This window comes from Mastigoproctus giganteus, chromosome 12 (assembly GCF_048544385.1).
Source record: "Mastigoproctus giganteus isolate SK-2022 chromosome 12, ASM4854438v1, whole genome shotgun sequence".
Taxonomy (NCBI): Eukaryota; Metazoa; Arthropoda; class Arachnida; order Uropygi; family Thelyphonidae; genus Mastigoproctus; species Mastigoproctus giganteus.
This window is the reverse complement of record NC_143586.1, coordinates 168,602,542-168,626,979: the sequence shown is the minus strand read 5'-3', so window position 1 is coordinate 168,626,979 and position 24,438 is coordinate 168,602,542. Positions and strand designations below refer to the sequence as shown.

Genomic DNA, 24,438 nt, shown 5'->3' with positions numbered 1-24,438 from the left:
ACCTTTAATAAATTATTAAAACTATTAAAATTAATTGTTCCATTGATTACAAAATGGAACAATTATTTGCATTTATATTCAGTTATTAGGAAGACAACGTGCAACTTTCAGATATAGGACATAAGATGATTACAATAAACATCTCGAAAGCTGTAAGAAATGCTACACAATGTATTACTTTGTCATCTGATCACAAAATGGTTAAATCATTTTGATCAGATAACATGGTTAAACCATTTTAAACCAAATTAAAAGGGAAATAAACTCATTTCATACTAAGGTACACTGCAGTTTGGAAGAAATTATGAAAATACAATGAAGATTAATTTCTCGACATTCACTATGTCTATGACTGCTGCGCACTATGCATTTACATTTTATAGGAAGAAGCCTAATGTGGAAAACAGAATCCAGTCCCAAAAAATATTTAATAGAAAATGGGGAATTAATGAATTTAAAAAAGTCAACTGAGGATCAATGAACTGCAGGGATTAGCAGTAATTGTCAAGTATGCCAGAATTCTATTCCAATTTGAACCAGTTCAGAAGATTAAAACTCACAGATGAAAAGTAACCGTGTGTGTTAATTTTTAATTTCATTTTAATAATAAGTGATACCTCAATACTAAAATTAATTTTGTATAATTATTTTCGATAACCAGTTGTACATTATCAAAATGACTATAATCATGCTCTTCAATGTACAAATCTACAAAATCATATCATTTGTAAGGTCCAGACAAGTCACCTGATTTAGAATATTATGCAGTATTAAACTGATTAATTTAATTATGAAATTAAGTAATAAAATAAATGCTTTTTATCACCAAGTAACACAATTAGATGCTCACTAGTGTGGTGTGGCAGCTGACTGCACAAGGGTATTACAAAACGTTCATCAAAAAGAAGGGTAGTGTAACCTGGTGGGAATATAAGTTTCATGCAGCACAGTTATTCTTCTGCTTTTTCATTTTTATTTCTCCAATTCTGTTAACCAAAAATAAAAACAGAAAAAGGAAGTGATATTAACCTCATACCTTTTCCTTTGACTGGAAAACATGCTAAACAGCAAAATGGCTTTTTGTTGGTATAAAAAATAATAAATTAAGCAATTCATGACAAATACAGAAAACACAGAAACCAATTCATTTACACTGAAATGTTGCTCACAGTCTAATACCAAATCTGTTCTATTGAGTATGAGGAATTCGGAACCCTGCATTATCTCCAGTTAAAAGTAAAGTTACTATATTGCACATATGTATGGTAGTAAACAAAACAGAACTTTAACAAATAAGGAAACACAAACACACAATCGCTGAAATGTTCTATAATAGCCAACTTTTAAAAATACTGTAAATTAAGGGAAATTTAGTGCTAAATTCACAAAAATATATACATATTATTTAGATGAAATGTACATCAACTTTAACCAGTAACATCACAGAATTCAGGCCATTTCTGCAACTACTTGACCACCTGTAAGAGGAACTGGAGCTTCGGATCAGCCTGCAGCCAACAGTCTTCTTCCAAACTGGCTCTGGAAGTTACTTTCCATGAGGTGCCCACCTACCTCTTCCATAGTTGGTAGAAAGTACATACAGGGGTCAAGGTAGTCATGTTCACTAAAAAGGGCTCCTAATACATATTAGATTTTTGAATGAAAAGCCTTTTATTGCAACTACTTATAAGTGCTCAAGTACTTCTAGTCATACAGTGTGCATGTGTGTGTGTGTACGTGCACAAACATGTATATACACAAACCAAATACAGATTAATATTATTTTTATGAATTTTTTCTATAAGCACATAAAATAAATCACTGTATTTTTAGCCAAAACAAAAGAAACAACCAAAAAATAAATGAAAATAGAGTTAATTCCTTGGTGAAAACAGGACGTTTCTTAACGTATCGACTGAATCAGTAATAAATTTTGGCACAGTACAGCACAGTATGCTTTCAAACATTAACATTAAGTGATAATTAATTGCTTCAAGAAAAATATTGCAGATGATGACTTGTTTAGAAGGTTGAGTCAAAGATTTATTAATAACAAATCTTTGATCAGATTGTGCAACTGTTTAGCCTTGGCTGCAAGAGCAACTCTAAAGCTTCCCGAGAAAGATCTGAATTGAATTTTTCTTCCACCTGGATGAATATCCTCTCACATTATGCATTTCTATGGAATTGATAAAATGAAAGTGACAACTTGTGATAATTTGTTTTATTTTAAATTTCCTTGTGCTGTCAATTCCCAATCTAGGGCTCCTAATACATACAGATGCAAGATGATAAACATCTCTCCATGGATTTCTGTTTTGGATTATCTAGGAGACGTCAACTGATGATGGTCGGTTCAATCACAATCAGATGATTGTGATATATTGATATGGCTGACAAGAATATTTCAAAAGCTTCACAACAAAGAGAAATCTGAATTCACTTTTATTTTTTGATATGGATGAACAGTGTGTGACAAAGAACATTGCTATGAGGAATGATGAAAATGCCAAGAATGACTTGGGATAACCTGTTATATATTATGAGTCCTTGTCCACTTGCTCAAACAAGGAACAAAATACACCAATTCTTTCTTCTTTCACAAGTCTGGTATAGTTGCTACACCAAAACTGACAGAACTGATCTGAAAAATGTCTTTTCTTTATCCTGAATGATATTGACAGGTACTGTAACCCAAACTTTTTTTTTTTTTAAACCAGTTTGTTTCAATTATGTTCAAAAAACTTGTTCTCCAAATAGCATTGCCAAATAATATACTGGATCACCAAGAAAGATTATATAAATGTTAAATAATATTTAACTTAACATTTTCAATTACCTAGTTGGGCAACTTGCTATAATGAATTCTGTGTTTTGCTAGGAGACTTTTGGATGCCAAAAGGAAACAGCCTTAGAAATTCACAACAGAAAGTTAGCAAACCATTAAACTAAGTCCACAATTTACATATTTATTGATAAAGTCATGAAACTTCTGCTAAGAGTGTATTAAATATATGAAGCTTCAATGCTTCACTGAGCTGTATCAACATGCAAATCACTTTATGTCAAAAGGAAACACACTCTAGCCTTAGGAATTCACAACAGAAAGTTAGTAAACCACTAAACTAAACTAAGTCCACAATTTACATATTTATTGATAAAGTCATAAAACTTCTGCTAAGAGTGTATTAAATATATGAAGCTTCAATGCTTCACTGCACTGTATCAACATACAAATCACTTTAATGACCCTCTTTTTTATCATATGTATAAAAGAGCTTATAATAAAGTTTTACAGCATCAGCTTACATTGATATTCATGTATTGTCTGCACACTTATCTAACATTAACCTTCTATAATTGTGACTGACAAAGAAGGCAGCCTTTACTAACTTATTATAAGACCACAATTCAAATACCATGTTCGCAATGTAGCCCACACCTAAAAAACAACATAACTTCTTGAAAGGATCCGAAGAAAGGCAACACACCTGGCAGGAGTGTTGCCTTTCTTTGCAAAAAAAAAAAAGGCACTCCCATAAAGGAGAGACTTCGAACAGGCGAGATTACGGAGCTTGGTAACTAGGAACATAGAGTGGAAAAGAAAATGAATCTATGCGAAATTTTCACTGTTAAAATTATAGGCCCATCAACGAAAATTGTGAGTGTGTGTGTGTGGTGGGGGGAGATGGTTCTTAAATGAAGAATGGATAGAGCATGCAATAGCAACTTAGCGGGGTCAAGTTAAAAATGAAGCATATGAAAGGGGGTTTGAGGAGTTATAATATGGTCAGATATGAAGTACTCTGAGCAGTGCAGGGAGATTGCAAGGAAGGCCCACGGGACCCTATTGATGCTTTACACAAGGCAGTAACTGGAAAACAAGACCGATGTTATGGCAAGTGCTGTTTCTGCCATCTACTAGAAGTCAAAGTTAAATGAAACAGCAATTGGTTCTTGAGCACTTCAGTCGAGGTCAGCAGAAATTGCCACCATTTCAGAAAGTGCTGTGAACTGAACTGCATGTTTCTCCCGTGTCTGTATTGTGGAGGAACAGCGAAACAAAGAGCAAGCATCAAGTTGTGGTGAAATGGGAAAAAGTGCCATGGAACCATTTCAAATTATGAAGCAAGTATATGGAGAGAACTGTCTGTCTCGTCTCCTGCACGTGTTTGAATGGCATAAAACTTTCACCCAAGGAAATATCACTGGAAGACTTGATCATTTGGACCCAGCAAAAATGGCTCGAATGCCAGAGTTATTTTGAAAATGTGTGGGAAATCATTACCAATGTCTGATGTGCAATGCTCTAAACTCAGGTCTGATTTCAGGTCCGTGTGTTAATAACAAAACTATTTAACAAATAATCAAAGATTTTAAGAAAATGAAGGTCTGTGTGTGGTTTGTTGCACATTAACAGATGGTCAAAGACAGTCATGAGCAGAACACTGCAGATTGCTTGGCTTTTAAACCCACTCTGTTTTGTAAAAGACTAATTTTCTTCCAAATATCATGACAGTTTGAGCATTAACAATACTAGAACTTTATATAAAAACCTATTCAAAGCTATGGTTCAATAATTGTTTGGGTTGCACAAATCCTTTCCTGGCTTTTGGAAAGCTAAAATAATTGCCTTAAGCAAAGCATCCAGATATTCTCCTTCAAGAAATATATGATTGAATAAGAGACGTAAATGATCCATGGCTGCTGATAAACAGTGTTTCTTATTTCGTAAGTGAACGTTCAAGTCGAACCACACTTGCCTTGGAAAGATAAAGGATCGAATCTAGTTGTTTACTAAAAGGTTGACTAAAAGGAAAATTGGTCCGCTTTCTTTGAGCCATAAAATTCAGCATGTAACATATTTTGGGAAGTATATGCCTATATCACCCTCCCCCCAGTGCAAATGTTCCCAAACTTTTATATCTTGAGCTTCCTTAAATTTTTTCATAAATTTCTCAGACTTCCCCAAGTCTCAGAACAAGTGCAAATTTCATATGAAATTTAACTATTAACATATTTTTATTAATATGTACTTCAATACACTTAATCAAAAAAAAAAATAAAAGAATAATAAAAATAAACCCTTCACATACTAGGAGCAGTGGAATGGTGTGTCCATATTTCTTATAAAAGTGCTTCATAAAAATAATCCCCCCCCCCCTCCCCACTGGGAACCACTACCCAAGTGCATCAGCAATTTTGGATGGATATGTAAAGAGCCCTCCATTAAATTGGGGGATGGATTGGTGATGGGTAAGAAAATATTTTCCCTTCTAATTGGACCTTTCAGTTCTATTCTTCTTCTAAGTCTTCATCACTATCTTTCCAACACACACTTGATTCTTCTTTTTGTCAACAATGTTGTCATATACTAAACTTGGTTGTTGCTGTTGTTTGGAAAATTTTGGAAAGCTACTTTGAATATATGCACCAGTTATTTTGCTATCAACACATTTAAGTTTCCAGGAAGTAGTTCATGAGGTTCCCTAATTTAAGGGAAATAAAAATGTCATTAATGTAAAATTTATCTCCTAAAATTGTCTGTAGAGTTCGTGATTGAAAAACTGTTTGTTCAGCATTAGGATAAAGTGGACATTTTATGAAAATATGCTTTACTGTCAGTTCAGAATAGTATCTGTGACACTGAGAAGGATCATCTTTCACCAAGAGAAAAGTGTGTCAGGTGTGTATACCCAACATAATCTGGTAAGGGTGACTTCATGTCTGAGCAAAGGCTTTGTTCCTTTGTTTGGGTTCTTGTTTAAATACACAATTTGTTACTTGATTAATTTTTCCAGACCTAAATCCATTCGGTTTTAGTTTCACTGGATTATGTAATAACAGGGATGTATTCATTATATGGTACCTGATCATGTATTACAAAAGCATTTGAGATTTTTTCCCCCCTTGCTGCACAGTATGTTACTTAAAAAGTCAGTGAAGATGATACTTTTTTTGTAGGGCAATGTATATATATACTGCATTCTACTGGGAGAGACTGAGAAACTGCATCATTTGGTAGGGCTACTGAAGCACCTATATGTCTGTCTGTTTTAGAGCTGCTAATATATAAGATGCCCAAAGTTGGTGTACTGCATTAAGTATGCAGAATTTAACTATCATATGTTTTTTGACATTTTTCCCATTGTATGAGATCCCTGTGACAGTCTGATAAGCTGATTTCCCATGGTGTTTGGGATATGGATTATCTCGGACGATTCTGTATATATTTATATTCCATTCTGCAAGTAATTCTTTTAGTCAGATATTTGCTGGTTTGCAAATCTTTGGTTTGTATCTATATAACATTTCACAACTTGGATTACGTGTATTGTGATGTTGGATGATCAGGTAGACTAAATTTTTGCAGCATAATTCACAAGATCCTGTCTGTGAAGACTAAGAGGAGGTTCATGGGGTTCAGCGTATAAACTTTGTACTGGTGACGGTCAAAAGGCCCCTCAAACAATGTGCCAGGATGGATAGGATCTAGCCATTTCAATACACTTTTTTTTAGCAAGGATAATAGATGAAAACTTCATAGTCTAACATAAATCTAACCATGGCCTGGTATATGCAGCAGTGAAGAGTGCTGCACCCCATTTCATGGAAGATATTGCCCTTAGAATATTTAATTTATTTAAACAAAAATCACACATGCATTTTGTGCATGAGAAAATTTTATTTTCTCATCCATGATTAGTCTGAAAAGTCAGAAACCATGTTTAAATTGGATTGCTTGGTTACATATTCATAATTCAGGATTGGGTGCATCCTACATTTCCTAAAAAATGTGTATTTGCTACTGTCTTCTGTACTCCCATCTGATATCCTTTATAGGTGGTCTATGTCTATTTTATTTATAGCACCTTGCAATTATCTTTTTATGGTGCACATATTTGGAGTGGAATGAAATAGTGAGATTGTTTGCATATAAATATGGTACAGTTTCAGAAATGTCTTGTGCGATGAAGTTAATTTTGATTGTGAACAGAGTTGCAATAGCCTTAGGAAACTCCTTCCTGAACATATTTTCATAATAGAGTATGTTTAAACCGGGATTAGAAGATTCTTTTGCTTAAGAAACCTTGTGTGAATTTTGTATATTTGCCTTGTATTCCGATTTTGTGTAAGTCATATAATAAACTGTATCTCCAGATTATATCAAAAGCCCTCTCAATGTCAAGGAACATCATAACTAAGGGCACATTTCTGAAAAAGTAATTATTTGTCATGACTAAGCTTAGACTTTGATATAATTATGTCATCATCGACATATGATAGGCATCTAAACTGCAGTGGCTTTAATCCACACGATCTGATAAATAGGCAAATACTGCTCATTGGTATCAGTTTCAACAGAATTAGTACTAGGAGTTTCTGTACTAAATCCTCATAGATGAAAGCTTTAGAAATATTCTCAGATACTCCAATCCATACCTTTTCTATATTTTCTGATGCATCCATAACATTTTTGTGCAGGTAGTTTACTCTTCTTCATGACAAGATCATTTTAAAAAAAAAATTAATCTTAGAAATGAGATTTGAATCTTTGTATAACACCTCAATCCATGGGTTGAAATATGCTTATTTTCTGCTGGAAGTGTTTTTTTTTTTTTTTTTTTTTTTATATAACTTGCCACTTTGTGCACCATGCAATTATCTAACAGGAGGAATTTTCCTATCATGTCTCTAACTCATGATCCCACTGAAACATCAAATTCAAAACAAAATCAATGTCATCCCACACTTCTTTAAATTTCCCTATAACCAACATTCTCTCTCTCTCTGTGTGCACATGCATGCATGCGCACGCCATTCAAGTTAGTGTAAAGGTATTGTAATACAAACCATTCAGATTTGCAGCCTGTATACTTTTCAATCATGAATTTTAATATTGTCAGTGGTTAGTTAAAAAAAAGAGTTCTGTCTCATTCCCATTAATATTGTCTTTGTCTTCTTATCCTTCACACACTTTAAGCAACGCCAAATAACCACTACACAATGGTTCAATGGTTGTATTTTTCACTTCTAACTTTTCAACACATATATTGTAAGGCAAATTAAATCAATCTATCTAACCAGTAAAAAACAAGAATTTAAAATCAGCAAAATCTTAACCACAAAAACATGTCTAAAGCGTGACACAGATTTTATTTTAAAAATATGCATTTAATATAAAAAATGGATTAATCAGAAGTGTGTTCATAATAAATCTAATATAAAACATTGCATTAAAAAGTGAGAAATTTCAAAATTTTTTTCATGATGATTTTAAGGTTATAAAATGGCATACTTTATCTCAAAGTCTATCTGTCAGAAGAAAATTTGTGCACCCATCAGAGGGTTGACAAAATTAAGTTGTAATTTGGTTAGCCCTCTGATGGTAATTGTGTGGGTTTCCCAGATGAACACTTAATGGTCAGTAATTACTCCTCACTCTTAGAAACAAGCTTTGTGAATAGGAAAGATATTTGCACATTTTTAGCTTTAGCATTTGAAGAGGCATATGATGCAAGAAAGCAAGCAGATACAGCATCATCCAAAAAAAAAAAAAAAAAAAAAACCCCTTCCCATTTCACCCAACCATTCGCTCCAAAAGCTTGTCCAGTTATTCCTTGAATTTATTTAAGCTATCAACTTCCACAACGACAGATGAAAGTTTGTTCCAGCAATCAAACACCCACTAGCTAAAGACAAATTTCCACACTTTATTCTGTAACTATCTTTCCTCAATCTGAATTTATGCCCACTGAAGTGCATAATCTAAGAAACAGGAAGAATCCCAAAAGCACTGAGCTAACTCAAACCATTCAAGGCCTTATACACCTCAATGTATGAAAAGCCTTCTCAATGTCAAGGAACGTCATAACCAAGTGCACATTTCTGAAAAAGTTGTTACAAATGTTTACTTCTGCCTTTATCATAACATCCAAGCTTACACTTTGTGATATAATTATGTTGTCATCAATATATGATAAGCAATGATAAGCATCTAAACTGCAGTGGTTTAAATCCAAGTGATCTGATCAACAGGCAAGTCCTGCTCATTAGTATCAGTTTCAACCCAATTAGTACTAGGAGTTACATCTCATAGAAAAGAATACACCAATCAGGCTAATGTTGGCAGAAATGATTAATAGTCCACACTCTCTTCATTACCATAGTGGAGCTTCTAAGGCAGTAAGGAAAAGCTTTAATCACACGATCTCCACAGAAGTTTCTGGATGAGCCCTTTTATCAATTTATTTACCCCATTTTCTGCATAAACATGTGTTCATACTGGAAAGAGGCATTGTTGCCTCGTATATTATTCAGAACCAAGTGATAAAATTGAATTCAATTATATGGAGATGTAGAGGCAGATCAGATCTTTACATGATGGAAAGATCTGCTTAAAGACATGCAAATAGTTTGCTATATTTGCTCTATTGCTGTTTTTGCTAAAAACAAAAATAACAATCATCTAGCTTGGCTTCTTTTGCCTCTACTATAGGGGAACAGCAAAACACAGAGAAATTATATTGCCAGAACATTATTTTCTTAACTGTATAAAAGAAATGTGGCAAACTGTATATGTATTTCATGGTTTTTGTTGGTCATCATCATCCAAAAATATGTAAACATATCATTCTAAAAAATTTTGCATTTGCTTTTTTGAACAAATAGCAGATCTCACAAACATGCAATATTATCAACTTGCTGTCATACTACACTATAAAACTTAAACAGAAATAAACATTTTACTACGTTTGTCATATTTTGTACTCAAACAGTACAAAGTGCTACTTGAGGTCATGAGGATGGAGGTCATTGTATGTTTGCCAGGAGTGTCTTCTTTACCCATCTTTGTAGCTTCATTTGTTCCAGCTGGGTGGGAGGGGCCTCCTTGTTAGAATGATTTTGGTATACCACTTGTCTATAGACCTTATGGACGCTACGTTTTTCTGGAAGGTTCACTATCACCTTTATCTGTTGCTCGATGAAGGCTCTCAAGCCCCTTTCCCCTTCTTTCCACACTTAGGTCTGTCTCTCCACAGCCAACTTTGGGTGGTGGTGGCAGCTCTTGGTTATCACTGTCTCAATATACTCCAGCTCTGTGTTAGTCCAATTTATGATCCTGAAGGAGTATGTTAGCACTGGGACTGCATAGGTGTTTATGGCTTTTACTGTGTTCCCTCCATTCAGCTTAGCTTTTGAGCAGACCATTGCATCTTTGATGGTATTTTTCAGTCAGGTAAGCCTTAATCTCCTTGTGCTAAAACTGATGAGCCTGCATCATCAAGGTATTTGTAGGTCTCTCCCCAGCTTGTAGTAGGTCTGCAGCTGGTAGTTATGGCTGATTAGTTTCTCCTGATGTAATCTGAAAGCCAGGTCCAAATTCCCTCCTGAATTCTTTGGTGATCGAGTAGCTGCTGGAGTTGCTTCTCGGTTGCCACGTGGAGCTTGACATCAATGCACATCAGGTTGGAGAGGATGTATAGGTTTTTCTTACCATCTTTGAGGGTATACCTATACTTGCTGTGGTTGTGTATGGTGGATAGCAGGTTGAGTGCAAGGCCAAACCAAGTGTGCTCAGGGCATCTCTCTGAAAGATTGCCCTCCTGATGGGGCCAGTCTGGTTGTGATATTGTTGACCTTAATGGTTGCTTATAGGAAATTTGTCACTATTAAGAGTGAAATTATTATTATTAGGTAAGAACCATGTAAGTTCAACAGCGATGGAGAATAAAAAAGTGAGAATTATGCAACACTGAGAGGAAAACCTATAAAAAATTTCCTCATCAAGAAATGAGGAAATTTTTTATATTTGCTGGTTTCATCAAGAAAAAGTGAAAAGCAGAGCAATTTTATGCAAAGATCTCACAAAACCAATGCATGCATTGAGGAAATGTTTATGAGAATTCCAATTACCAGTGTATTCTGAGACCAACAAAAGTAGTCTGCCACATCATTCAGTCCAACAATATGAAAAGCTTTTGAATTCAAACCATAGTGGCCATTTTACACTCAAGATCTGTCTACAGAAGGGCCTGACATAAGTAATATGCAGAAATCGTGTTACTTTGCCGAAGGTGTGGTTTGAAACTATTTAAAAGCATTCTGCGGATGATGAAATGGCTTATCAAGTTGGTGGTTTTGTTAAACTTTCCCACAATTCTAATTTACTGGGCAAGACAAAATGCAAATAAGTGAACTGAATACATCGATGGTTGTGCAAAAGGTGTAGAGTGGTACTGTGTTATATCTTTTAGCTATTTAATTGTCTAAATAGCTATTATGTACACCAATATTGAAGCTGCCTTTGACAACAGACTTCATAGCCCTTCTCAGTTTTCTGCCATCTTTCTTCAGAATTAATGGAGATCTACTAGCTTTCACCACCACTTTACTGAGAAATAAGTGTCCACCTCACAATGAAAAAGTCCCACTTTACCCAGAAAATCACAGTAGGAGTCCCATATGGTGTTCTTTCTGACTTCCTTTTCTCACAATTCTTATTCCTTTTATGTGTCTCTGTGATGATGCTTTAATATATGCCGATGAGATAAAGTTGCTTGCCTTAATCCCACCATCAGCAAACCCAAAAGCAATAAGTCTTCAAACACAGACAGCCTCCGCTCTTTCAACTTACTTGCAGATTTTTGGGTTAAACCTTAACTCTTCTAAATCAGCAATGATTTAGAAGGGTTAAGGATTCAATCATTAGTTTGAGGAACTTACTTTCGTTCAAGTGGTTACTAGCCATAAGGACTTGTGTCTATTTTAATCCAAAGCTGAGATTTGATGCCCACACAGAATACCTCCACTCCAGAAGCAAATTATCACCTTACGCTGGAGAGCAAAACAACGCTTGATTCAGTTTCATTTCAACAATGCCACAACCACTACCAGATATCTATAAACAACTGTTTATCCCAGCATTCCTCAACCTGTGTTCTGTGAGATGCAAACAAATATTCTGTGAAAAATCGTAATTAATAATTAAAATAAATAAATAAATTTTGCATATTTGAAGCAAACATTACTTTTGTATCATTATAATACAGTCCATTCCAGTTATTTGGGACACATTGGGACTATTGCATTTTGGCCCGATTAAGCAGCTGCCCCAAATAGCTAAAAATACAATGTAACCCCCCCCCCCCTTTAAAATTGGTTCACTCTACAATCAAATCACATTACTACGAACTCAACATAGTAAAGTACCATTCACTATACAATGTGCAGTAAGCGTCGGTCATTGGGATCACGTTTGTGAATTGAATTTTAATTCTATTAAACAGCGATTCTAATTAGCGAAAATAGGAGGAACATTATCCACATGCTATAAAAGCAAAGATATATTAAGCAGAAATTTACCCTTTATTACCTTACCAATTTAAAAATTAAATGATACATGAAAATCGGAAGAATATATGTGATAATCGGAATAATTAATATGTATATGTACTGTAATATGTATGTACGAACTAGTTGACATTTCTGTTCACTGACATTTGGGGTGGGGGTTAAAATTAAAAACAGTAAAAAGATAAGCAATCAATAACAAAGAACATGACACACAAATTGCAAGTAACATGATACGTGCAAGTGAGAACGGAGTTACAAAGCTTTAAAAATAGGAATGAAGAGAAGATCTGAAAATTAATTTTTTTATATGATTGAAGATTTCATGGAAGTGTAAACACATTTCACCATAATAACCCACAGAATTCCAGCTGTAGGTATTATCGCAAATTCAGTAAAATCGAGTTTACTGTCCGTTTATGATAGATTACACTAACAGAAAAGCTCAATAAACAGGTGACTGCCAATTGTTTTTATTGTTTTATGGTTGTGACCTCCAGAATTTTGACCGAACCATGTGGTACCATCGGAGACAATAGTAGGATAATCTCCAGTGCTGTGGTCTCCTGCCCCGATTAAACGGCATGCTGTCCTAATTAAGCAAAGTAAACCCTGGCTATTTTCTCGATTGGTTTCTGTTTTTTAAGATTTGCCCCAAATAAACGACTGCCCCGATTAACCGGTGGTCCAAATAACTGGAATCCACTGTATTTAACATAATTTTTTTTTTTTTTTTTTTTCGGTTATTAATATACTTGTGGAGGCGCCTCCGTAGCCAGGTGGGCAGGAGCAGCAGTGCGTAGCACACGCTTCTTGATTAGACCGGGGTTCGAGCCCGTGACCACCAAATACGGAGGATGTGGAAAAGTCGGGGAATGACCACCGCATATCCCCGGAGCAATATGGCCTTAGTTGCTAATGCTCCTAAAAAACCAAAATAACAACAATATACTTGTAATATACTAATAATAATTAGTATATTAAAAATAATATACTAATAATCAATTGAATAGACCACGGAACACTATTTTGGCAGGCTTTGCATAAAGAAGTATGCATAGAGGTAATGACGCCTACAAAAAAGTAGCAATGTGGTGATCTAGTATGCCATTCGTAGGCGATTTAGCCTGGAGTACACGGGGAAAAGGAGAGGAAGAAGCGAAACAATATTATAACTAAACTCACTTCCTTGTATACTTTTTTTTGATAATTATTAGTATTTCGAAATATTATTATTAAAATATGTAACCATAGATTTGTGGTTGAAAAAGGAACTTTAAAACGAGAAGAAAAGTACTTCTAGTAATGCAACTGTTGTAGATGAAAATGAACACAATATTGTCACACTTCAAAGTGAGGATGAACAATCACAGCCCTTTGTTCTCCAAACATCCAAAGTGAAAAAACGGGAACCAACTAATAAAAGAATGATGACAGTTATTTGAATTTTGGCTGTACATGTGTTGGAAATAAAAATGCTCCTGATGTACAGTGCGCCATATGTAATAATATATTACGAACTAGTTCTTTCGCTCCTGATAAACTTGTGTTTCATAAGTGTTCCATGAATATGTTGTGAGATGAAGTGTTCCGTGACTAAAAAAGTTTGGGAAACGCTGGTTTATCCAGTTATTTTATATGCTTCTTAATTTTGGGCATCTGTTTCGGTCTCACTTCAAAAACTGGTGTTCACATGTGAATATTGGACCCTGAAATAGGCCACAAAAACATTGTCAACCCCCACAATTCAGAACCACTGACATGGCTGAGCAGCTAAATGCACCCAGACAACCAAAATTAATTGATGTCAAGCATTTAATCACTATGATAAAAATTCACATAAGTGATAAACATCCCAAACATCTAGGATATAAATCAGTGGCACAACCCTCTGCCATTCTAACTCCACAGCAATCCTCAAATGCAACAGTTTGAAACTTTGTAATCATTTCCTACCTGCCAAGGCACTCCCTAAAATACAGGCTCTGCTGCATCATGGAATTAACCTGCAGAAAATGGCTACTGATTACAAGTACTGTCACATTCTTCTAGAGCGGATCACATCTGTACATCAGGATAAACTCTTTCCAAATCTTATGGCTTAACCTGTACCATATTACTAAGCGTTGACAGGAGCCATCCATCTTGCCACACTATGTTTTGGGCTTCAAAGAATTTTCTCCTCTGCGTTTGCTTGATCAAAAACCATGGTTTGATTATGACTCAGCTTCCCTGCCGTTATTTTTAACTGTTCTTGATTTGTGCAACAATGTTAATTTTTTTTCTCTCTTTATATTATCCTATTTATTATAATTCTTTTTTTATATTCTTAATTTTTGTGTAACTTACAATTTCTTATGTAACTTTTCCTCTTCCCAATTTTTAATCACATGTATCATTTTCTTACTTAATGCAAAATTTCTGGCCATGTTGCAGTGATGAGCATTATTGTTCCTAGTAATTGCACTCTATTTAGCAGCAATAATGATAATTTATTTATCTACAAATATTGCAGAACCATTTCTCAGAGATGACGTAATGAACACTGAATGATACCTTCAAATGCTAAGAGATCAAATATGACCGGAATTTTTTCTAGAGAAATCATTAAAAACTGTCATGGCATACATGGGAATGTAACTTTTCATGAAAAGTCACTTCGAAAACTACTGCAGTGAAAGTTTGACTATATTCAGGAACATAAAGCTAAAAGTTTTTCATGCTGGTGTCGCCAGTATTTAGAGATTATTTTAAGGCACCATTTCTCTAGATAATACTTGATGTAATGGTTATCTTTAACCCTTTAAAGATAAATTATGCCATAAAATATAAATACAGCATATGTTCAAGAAAATGCAAAAAAAAAAAAACAAATTAAAAATTATAGAACCTTATATGTAATGCTGTATTTACACTATTAAAAACAACAGTTTGTGATCATCTCAATTTTCTTGCACTCTCCCAAATTCATTACTAGATATTCTTTTTATGATGTCCAGCACAATTCCAATGACAGGTTTTACCAATAGTTTTCAGATTCATATTATTAGAACTAGCTGACATCCTTGATCTCTTTGAGGCCATTTTAAAATAAGAGAATTTTAAAATGCTTACAAGGTACCCTAAAATCAATCACTCAGACACAAAATGCACATAAAATATAGAAAATCAGAACTGACTAAAAACAGGATTGCTGCATTGTGCTACTGAGCAGTGTGCAGCTGCAACTAAAAGCACCTCCATGTACAGATAAACTCCCCATCAGGAAATTATACTTCCTAAATATAAATTGTGCTCTGATGGGGTCTCAGGTCTCTCCAGCACCCAAGGTGTGTTTGGGACGAATAGTCCATGCCAGGGAAACAGAATGTAAATATGGGAGAGGGTATCAAAATATACAGAACACTAGGATGAACAAGAGCAATGACAAACAACCAAATTTAGGGTTTTTTGTTTTTTTTTTGGGTAAGGGAGGCAATTAAAATAATGGATGCTATTTCTAAAAGCAGCATATAAAAAAAATTCACCCTAAAATCATTCTAAGACTGAGCAATCATTGAAGACTCTCCTTCATTAAGAATGACAATTTGTTTTTAGGTAATTTAGTGAATGAGTACCAACCAATACTATTGCAACGTGAAGTGAATATCCACAGCAAATACACTTTTTTACTTAGTAAATTTTTTTTTTTACTCATTGAGAACATCAATAAAACTGATGAATACAGGAAATTAAGCTCTTGGGCTCAAAAATGCTACTACAATAATAACCCAATGAAACTCCCTTCAGTTCAGTGATTAACTGAAGAATGATATTGAATCAAAATCTAAAAAAAAAAAAAAAAAAAAGCATAAATCACTTTACTGAAAATTGCTTTTTCCTATTCATTTCACTTGTATTCTTCATGCTGCATACAAATTTCTATCTTTCTTAAAACTGAAGTGAACTAGTGAAGTATATTATTTCCACCCAGAAAGTAATAAAAAAGGTACACTTTCTCTTCCAAATCTAATTCTTTTTTGTAATTAACAAGTTTCCTGGTTTTTAATCAACACGTTAAATATTCTACTTTCACAAAAAAAATTTTTTTAGTTTTATAATTTCTTCAACATTTATTCTAAACAGAAAATGCTTACCTCAAAATCCCATATGATTTAAACTCACTTTGATCTTCTTGCACAAATTTCTTCTCACAGCTACACTGCTGAACTCTCAAACCATGTTCCGACAGAAAATTAAAAACCTAAATACTCAATACAAACAGGCTTTTGGAAAGGCATGTTTGTGTTAAGTATTTAGAAAATAACCAAAAAAATTTAATTTGCAAAGAAATAAGGGAAGAATGTTTCTCAAATTTTTGATCTCTATCTGTTTCGATTTAAATCTTCAACCATATTTAAAACAATACAGTTCACAGTTTCAACTAATACAGATGAACAAGCAAATCAATGCCATTGGTACCAGAAATAAAAAAAAAGAAGCTTAGAATACCTGCACTGAAGCTTAGATTACCAAAATGTAGTTCATTATGCAATGTATAAATTAGTCTTCAACAGCATTTCTCTGAGAATAATGAACACAAAGAGAAATAAAACAATACTGGTCCATAATTGGAAAGAGAGAGAGAACAATATTGACTGTGCTCTAAAAAGAAGGAAAGGGGGGGGGGGGGGGGGAAACAGCTTATTGCATCTGTAACACAGAAAACCAATTTTAATGAAGAGGATGTTTGCACAGGTAAGAATAATTCCATATGGAAACAATTCATAACTGAAACACTACTTAACAGAAATTAGTGAAGCAGCAAATTCAGGCTTGGAAAAACAAGCCTGGGAAGTTTCCACAGAAACTTCCCAATTGATTTGGTGAGATTCTCTAGTAGCTGACGATGAAGCCAACTAACATCATGAAAAAATAATTTCTATGCTGAACACACAATTTAGCAGAGTGAATGTTAAAAACTGAAAAGAAAACATTCAGATTAAGATACCATTTGTGGCACACATATACCTTTCTTATTACAGTTGTCAATGTATACCATTCTTGGGTATACTTTGCATTCAAATCAGCAAAATTAGTTGTGAGAGCGAACACCATATAACAATTTATTTTTTAATTTGCTTCTAAATGCAAGATAGCAACCCACGACAATTCATAAAAATACCATTAAATATGATAAAGTATTATGATCCTGCCACTCCACTATCAAAAAATTAACACACAATGATGTACTCACTGGATGCTGATCTTTTTGACAATAAAACTGCACAGTTTAATAGTTTTAGTGCTTCATGGACTGTTGCTTCATTTCCATAGCACTACACATGATAGTAATAACTTCAGTAAATTTATCGTGCATGTAAATTACCATTTCTGAATTACAAATCAACCTGGAAAATGGCCCAATGGAACTATAAATAAAAGTGATTCACCTAAAGAAATTTAAAAACCTTAAACTTATTCCTAAATGCAGAATATCCACAATTTCGAAATGCTAAAACAGCACGTAACCAAGCATACAAAGGAAGCAAGAGGTCTAAATTTGGAAACGATATAAAAATAGAAAAACTAATGAAAAAGAACGCTATGATCAAAAGTCTAGAACGATAGCCAGTATATATATCTAGAAAAAATTATAAGGTTTTAAATTCTTTACAATTACAACATTTCTATCTATACGTGGAGTATTCACTGAAATAGAAAACCTGGTATCCAGGTTTTCTAGGTTAGATTTGCTAAAGGTAGTGATCTAAGCAGGTGATTCCTAATCTATGTGTCACCATGAGATTTGCTAATGGTTGTGATCTAAGCCAGTGAATCCTATTCTATGTGTCACCATGAGATTTGCTAAAGGTTTTTTTATGTTTACTATTACATTTATATGAAATACTTATATTTAATACAATATTAAATCTATGGCACACAATTAATATAAACCATGCTAAATTTGTGCTGTATTACAACACGCAGATTTGCTTTTTATTATCTAAATCAGTGGTTTCCAACCTTTTTTGATCCTATGAGCAATTTTAACAGTTAATAAAGACAAAAACAAACACAAACCACTGGATTTGCGGCAAAAAGGAGCAAAATTAATTGGAGCATAGAACTTCATTAGCATTAGCATTAGCAGAGGCATTTGATGCAAGAAAGCAAGCTTATGCAGCATCAGCCAAAGGAAAAAAAAAACCCACTTCCACTTCACCCCTCTGTTCGTTCAAAATACCTGTCCAGCTGAGCCTTAAACTTATTTAGGCTATCAACCTCCACCACAAGGGATGGCAGTCTGTTCCACCAACCGACCACCCGCTGGCTAAAGGCATATTTCCGCACGTCTATCCTACATCTGTCTTTCCTCAATTTGAATTTATGCCCTCTCAGGTGATTTTTCTGAGCTAGAGGAAGAATCCCATCAGCATTGAGCATGCTTAAACCATTCAAGGCTTTATACACCTCTATCAGATCACCTCGCTGGTGCCTAGTCTCCAGACACTGTAATTTGCAAAACTTAAGCCTTTCCTCGTAAGAGCACCCCTTTGTTCCATTCACTAATCTTGTTGCCCTTCTCTGTACTCGTTCCAGCAGCTCTACATCCTTCTTGAAATGAGGCTTCCAGACCTGTATACAGTACTCTAGATGTGGCCTGACCATTGCCTTATACAATGGAATAATCACCTCCTTATCCCTGCTGGAAAAATTCCTGTATATATAATAATACAGGAATATATAATTATAATAAACCTTCATATATAATAAACCACAAAATCATGATATGATAGTACACATTCCACACACACGTCATGCCATGTTGTTACAAGCTTACTAGTAACAACTGGTAAGAAGTACTGCCTCACTAGCTGTGTAATTCAAGTCACCTGATATTAGTATCCCACCAGGGGAAACTACTACTTACCCTGATATGCCTTAGCACACAAACAGAATTGATGTAGCTTGCACAACTTTAATCTTATCTATGTCCCTACTCATACATATTATGACCTACATTATTCATTTTTCACAGAGGAACTCAAAAGACAGGATTCAAATTCAGGTCTTTACACCAGGTGTGGTTGAGGATAGTAATTATATCAATGGAGCGCAAGGACACAAGATGAAAGACAGATTTTGAGAACAAATGGAGAACTAATATCAGGACCTGGAATTGTCTAAGCATCACGTTTATTCAAAATCTTCTAGCATCTTTCTATAGAAAAACCAAGGCCAGCACTTATTGGAGTGTACTGGATATGACGGGAGGTGATTGATCAAGATCATCAATCTTGTTCAATTATCTCCTGCATGGGGGGGGGAGACCATAAGTAAGCTTGGTCTTTAGCTGACACAGAAATAGAGCCACCAGGATGTAATGGGGGAGGGGACTATTAATAAAGAGAAGTTGCACCCAATAGCCTTGACATGAGACCAGAATTTGAGCACCATTTGGAAAAGCAAAAAGTTTTCTACTCATCCTGTTGAACTCAAATTCTGACTGATTAATAACTGTCTTACAATCAATTACTAATCCAGGAAGACAAGTAAGCTTGAAATTTGCATACAAGCCTGAAAAAAACCATGGTTTATATATAGCACATGCTTTATTTCATTCACATGCATTCAGATAAGTGTGGAATGAAGGATTTCAGCCTTTTCCAAATAATTTTACTAACAATGAGCAACCAGAGAGTTCAGAATATTTCAAATAGTAATCCAACCAAATAAAGAACAACAGAAACCTCACATGATATTTGCATTCTTGTAATACCAAACCAAACTAAAGTGAGGATGGCCAGGAGAAAAGGCTCCACTGCAACACAACAATATCAAGAATGTTTGGTAAGTGGCTAGGAATGTCTTGTATTCTGATATGTAAAAGAGCAAGCTAAGTTATAACTGCAAACCATCTCAACCAGCTTAATCTGTAACTAAAAAAATTGAAGCTAACTGGGGTTGTGAACATTAAAATCATCAAGAAAAATTAATGCTGTTAAGAAAGTCAGACTGATAAAAGTAGGTCTCAAAGAAAGGAAGGCAAAGAATTCAGAGTGATCAGTGGAGTTAGGAGGCAACAGATAATTTGTGAGAGAGATTTTAGGCCATATTAAATCAAAATAATGAGTTGCCAAATTAGGAAGTCTCTATTAAAAAATATCAGAGCAGACAGATGTATGATTGATGTAGCATTCTGTATATCTGCTGTTAAAGAGAATAACATATACTATTACCCAGAAGCAATAAATATGTTTTTCATGTTTTGGCTCTGAACAGTATGTTACTTCATACATATATGAATAGAAAGGTTTCAATGACAAAAGAAATGAGGAAAAAAACCACAATATATAATAACACTATAAATATAAAAATCAGGTACACATATATGATAATGAAAATCAGGTATTAAAAATCAAAACATACTCTTCACAGTATGCAAAATCATACTTGTTCCTTCCAAGCCATTCCTTAAGCTGATGGGATTCCAAGTCCACTGTACATCCTCTGCCAAGCCATGATGAGGGATAATAAATATTCCACTCTCTGCAGAGTCCAACACAGACTATACAGTGTGGATGAAGAAATTACACATTTTTGTATCCTCAATTAAAACTAATCAGTTAGTAAATTTCTTTTAAAAGTGGCAGTGAATTTACCAGTAGTTCCTGTCAATTCATTGGGGGGGGGGGGCAATAAGGCACAGAAATTTACAGTCATGAATGCACCATGCTCTAAACATGGACTTGCCAATCAAACAAAAGGTTCAGTGTTTTTTTTTTTTTTTGTGCAGTGAGTGAAGGGGGGGTAGATTAGAATTATTATTTTTTTAAACTTACTGCACACATGCCAAAAACATTATACTTCATTTATCAGTATTAGAACTGGCAAAGAGGCAAGCTTAATTATATAGTATCAGCAAAAAATAAATAAATTCTTGCCAAATTTATTCATACTACCTACTTCCACAACAAAAGATGCAAGTTTGTTCCAACAATTACTACACTCTGGTTTAAAGCAAATATCCAGCAATCATCCTTTCTCAATTTAAAACTGTGCTTCCCTTAAGTGTGTTGTTTCAGTTACAGTAAGTGAATAATCAGCAATGATTTTTCATGCATTAATAATCTACATATAAAGGATCACAGTGTACAACAAACTTCCATCTTTTGTTGTGGAAGTAGGTAGTATGAATAAATTTAGGCAAGAATTTATTTTTTCGGTTGATATTATATAATAAACTTGCCTCTTTGCCAGTACTAATACTGATAAATGAAGTATAATGTTTTTTGCATGTGTGCAGTGAGTTTAAAAAAAACAATTCCAATCTTTTTTTTTCCCCCTTGGTTGCAAAAAAAAAAAAAAACTTTTAACCTTTTGGTTGATTGGCAAGTCCATGTTTAGTGATTTACTTAAAAGGAATTACATCTACTTACAAGGAACTCATCTTGAAAGCTTTTCATACCAACTAAGAAATACAGTAAGTTCCCAACATACATTCCAAGACTTCTTACGTAAGTTAAGTTTTATGTAATTTGGGAATGACTAATAAAATATTGGTATTAAAATGCCTGATATGCCAAAATTACGAAAACCACATAATGCCCTCAGAAGAATAAAAGAAAATAGTTATACACCATAACAATTAAAAACTTTATCTGGGGGGGGCAGCCAGAGTAGCATATAAGAAAAGAAAACATAAAAGAAAAATGCATATTATTGTACTGTAAAAACTGATATGTATTTTGCACGACATGTAGGCTTGTAAAGGCGGCTAAGGGAATCAAAACCAAAGTGTACACATTTAAGAAAATTTGTCTAAACCACATAAAGAATCAAAGACAGGTGATGAACAGAAGGTAACTTAAAATGTACCTGAAGCATTAATAAGATACATTAATCACAGGGTGTTGTAGGCTGAGTAGAGGTGGGGGAGGTAGTACATAACAAGAACGCTTCAGTCTTCATCTGTTTCGTATGCTTTTTTTTTCTCTTCATAAATTTTGCAAAAAAGCAATCGAACCTTTCTTAATTTTCAAGGAACATTTGGTATTTTCATCCATTCCATCAAACAGAGATACCTTCCTGAATTCTACAAAATGCTTATGCCATTTCCTTTAATTTAAACTGCTTCTTGGATTGCTTCGATTCTTAAATGGATTTGGCTTTCCCTTGCTCCTCAACTCTTTAGCATTCAACTGGACTACTCTTCTGTTGTTAAATCGTCCCCTCGTTTGTCCACAAGCTCATCTACATCTTCAACCTACAGGACAGCTGCAACTACTGGGCTAAGTTTACAATTTCTTTGCTAACAGAAGACATCAGCTCACCTTTATTGAAGCTTTTATTCTTAAGCTCAGAATGTTTTAGAAGTTTTTTCCAAACTCCGCTCATGCAAGCTGTTGTCATATCATTCTAGGCTCTTGAAATGTTGCATATTCCACCAAGGATATTAAACATCTTCCAACATTGCCACAGATCCATAGTCTCATGCTCTGTTGCATTTACAGCCTCAGAAAATGTTGTGTGTGTAATAAGCTTTGACTGCCCAGATAACTCCCTGATCCATTGGTTGAATCAAATGCCATTGTATTTGAAGGGAAGTATACTATCTTGACTTTGTTGTGCAGATCATCGAGATATTTAGGATGACTGGGAGCACTGTCAAGGAGCATTAATATCTTAAAATGCACTGACATTTGTAAGCAATATTTTTCATCTTCGGGGACAGACAATTTAGAAGCCATTCTTTGAAAATGGCATTTGTCAATCAGGCCTTTGAGTTAGCCCTGAAGTGTACAGGAAGCAATTTCTTGTCAATGCCCTTAAAAGCCTGCAGGTTTTCTGAGTGATAAATCATTAAAGGTTTAAGTTTATAATCCACTATGTTACCATCCACTAAGAGCATTATCCTGTCTTTGGCGGCTTTAAACCCAGGCAGACTTTTCTTCAATAGAAATATAAATCCTACTAGGCATTTTTTTTTTCCAAAAAGGAGCTGGTCTCATCCACATTAAATATTTGTTGTGGCAAATAACCACCACTTCTTAAAACCTCATCAAATTTGTCATTGAATTTTTCAGCAGCCTCACCATCTGCCCTTGCAGCTTCACCACTTATGGCAACATTATGGTATCCACTTCTCTTATGGATGCTATCGAACCAACCATGACTCGCACAACAAAGGTGGTTTCACTATCACCACTCTTCTTCTTAAGATCCTCAAAAATGGCATGAGCTTTTGATGTGTTTTTGGATCTAGTCTTCCATCCATACAATAAGTAACTTTTCCATTTCATTTATTAGTCCAGTTCTAGCCTTGATTATTATAGTTAACTTCATTGGTGCAGATCCCTTCACTGCTTAACATATTCTGTCTGTCATTTCTTATTGGGTTCACTGTTAACACCGACAAATCCAAATTCTGTGCAATACTTTTAATGTTTGACCATTTTCATACATCCATATTATTTTAATTTTCCGATCCAAATCAATTGCTTTCCTTTTCTTGGTAGATTTACTAGTATCACTGTCACTTATTATCTTAGTCGGTACCACAATAACGGTCAAAATGAAATTTTCTCTTAACTTCTTAACAGGGTTAAGGCAGAAACACTATTGTCACCTCATGCGAGCTCACATTTTATTAAAGCATATTTCTGGGGATTACTACCATAAAACAATAAAAACAATTTGCAGTTTTCGGTTTATTGGGCTTTTCTGTTAGTGCAATTCAATAATAATAAACTGGTAGTAAACCTGATCTAATTGCATTTGCAATAATACCGATAGCTGAAATTCTGTGGGTTTTTATGTTATTATGCTGAAATGTTTCCCCTTCCGTGAAATCCTCAATCATATAAAAAACAAATTTTCAGAATCTTCTCTTCATTCCTATTTTTTAAGCTTTGTAAACTTGTTACTCAGTATTTCACTTGTTCAATTTGTGCATGCAGTGTTCATCATTATTGATTGCTTATTTTATTTTTATTTCTGTTTTAAATTTTACAATCCAAAACAAAAAAAAGTCAGTGAACAGAAATATCAGTCAGTTAGTATGTACATACAAAAAAATTTATGTAAGTCCGAATTTATGTA

The 24,438-nt window shown here is 34.4% G+C and overlaps 1 protein-coding gene across 4 annotated transcripts in view; it reads right to left on the bottom strand.

Moving 5' to 3' along the window:
- LOC150077582 (serine/threonine-protein phosphatase 1 regulatory subunit 10-like) overlaps window positions 1-24,438 on the bottom strand; it is a 540,490-nt gene that overhangs the window by 261,709 nt on the left and 254,343 nt on the right. Inside the window, exon 2 of one of the 4 annotated variants that reach the window (XM_090385989.1) lies at window positions 851-986. The exons of the other annotated variants lie outside the window; for them this stretch is intronic. The gene's annotated coding sequence lies outside the window, so the exon portion shown is untranslated. The remainder of the gene's footprint in view (window positions 1-850; window positions 987-24,438) is intronic. 4 annotated transcript variants of the gene reach the window in all.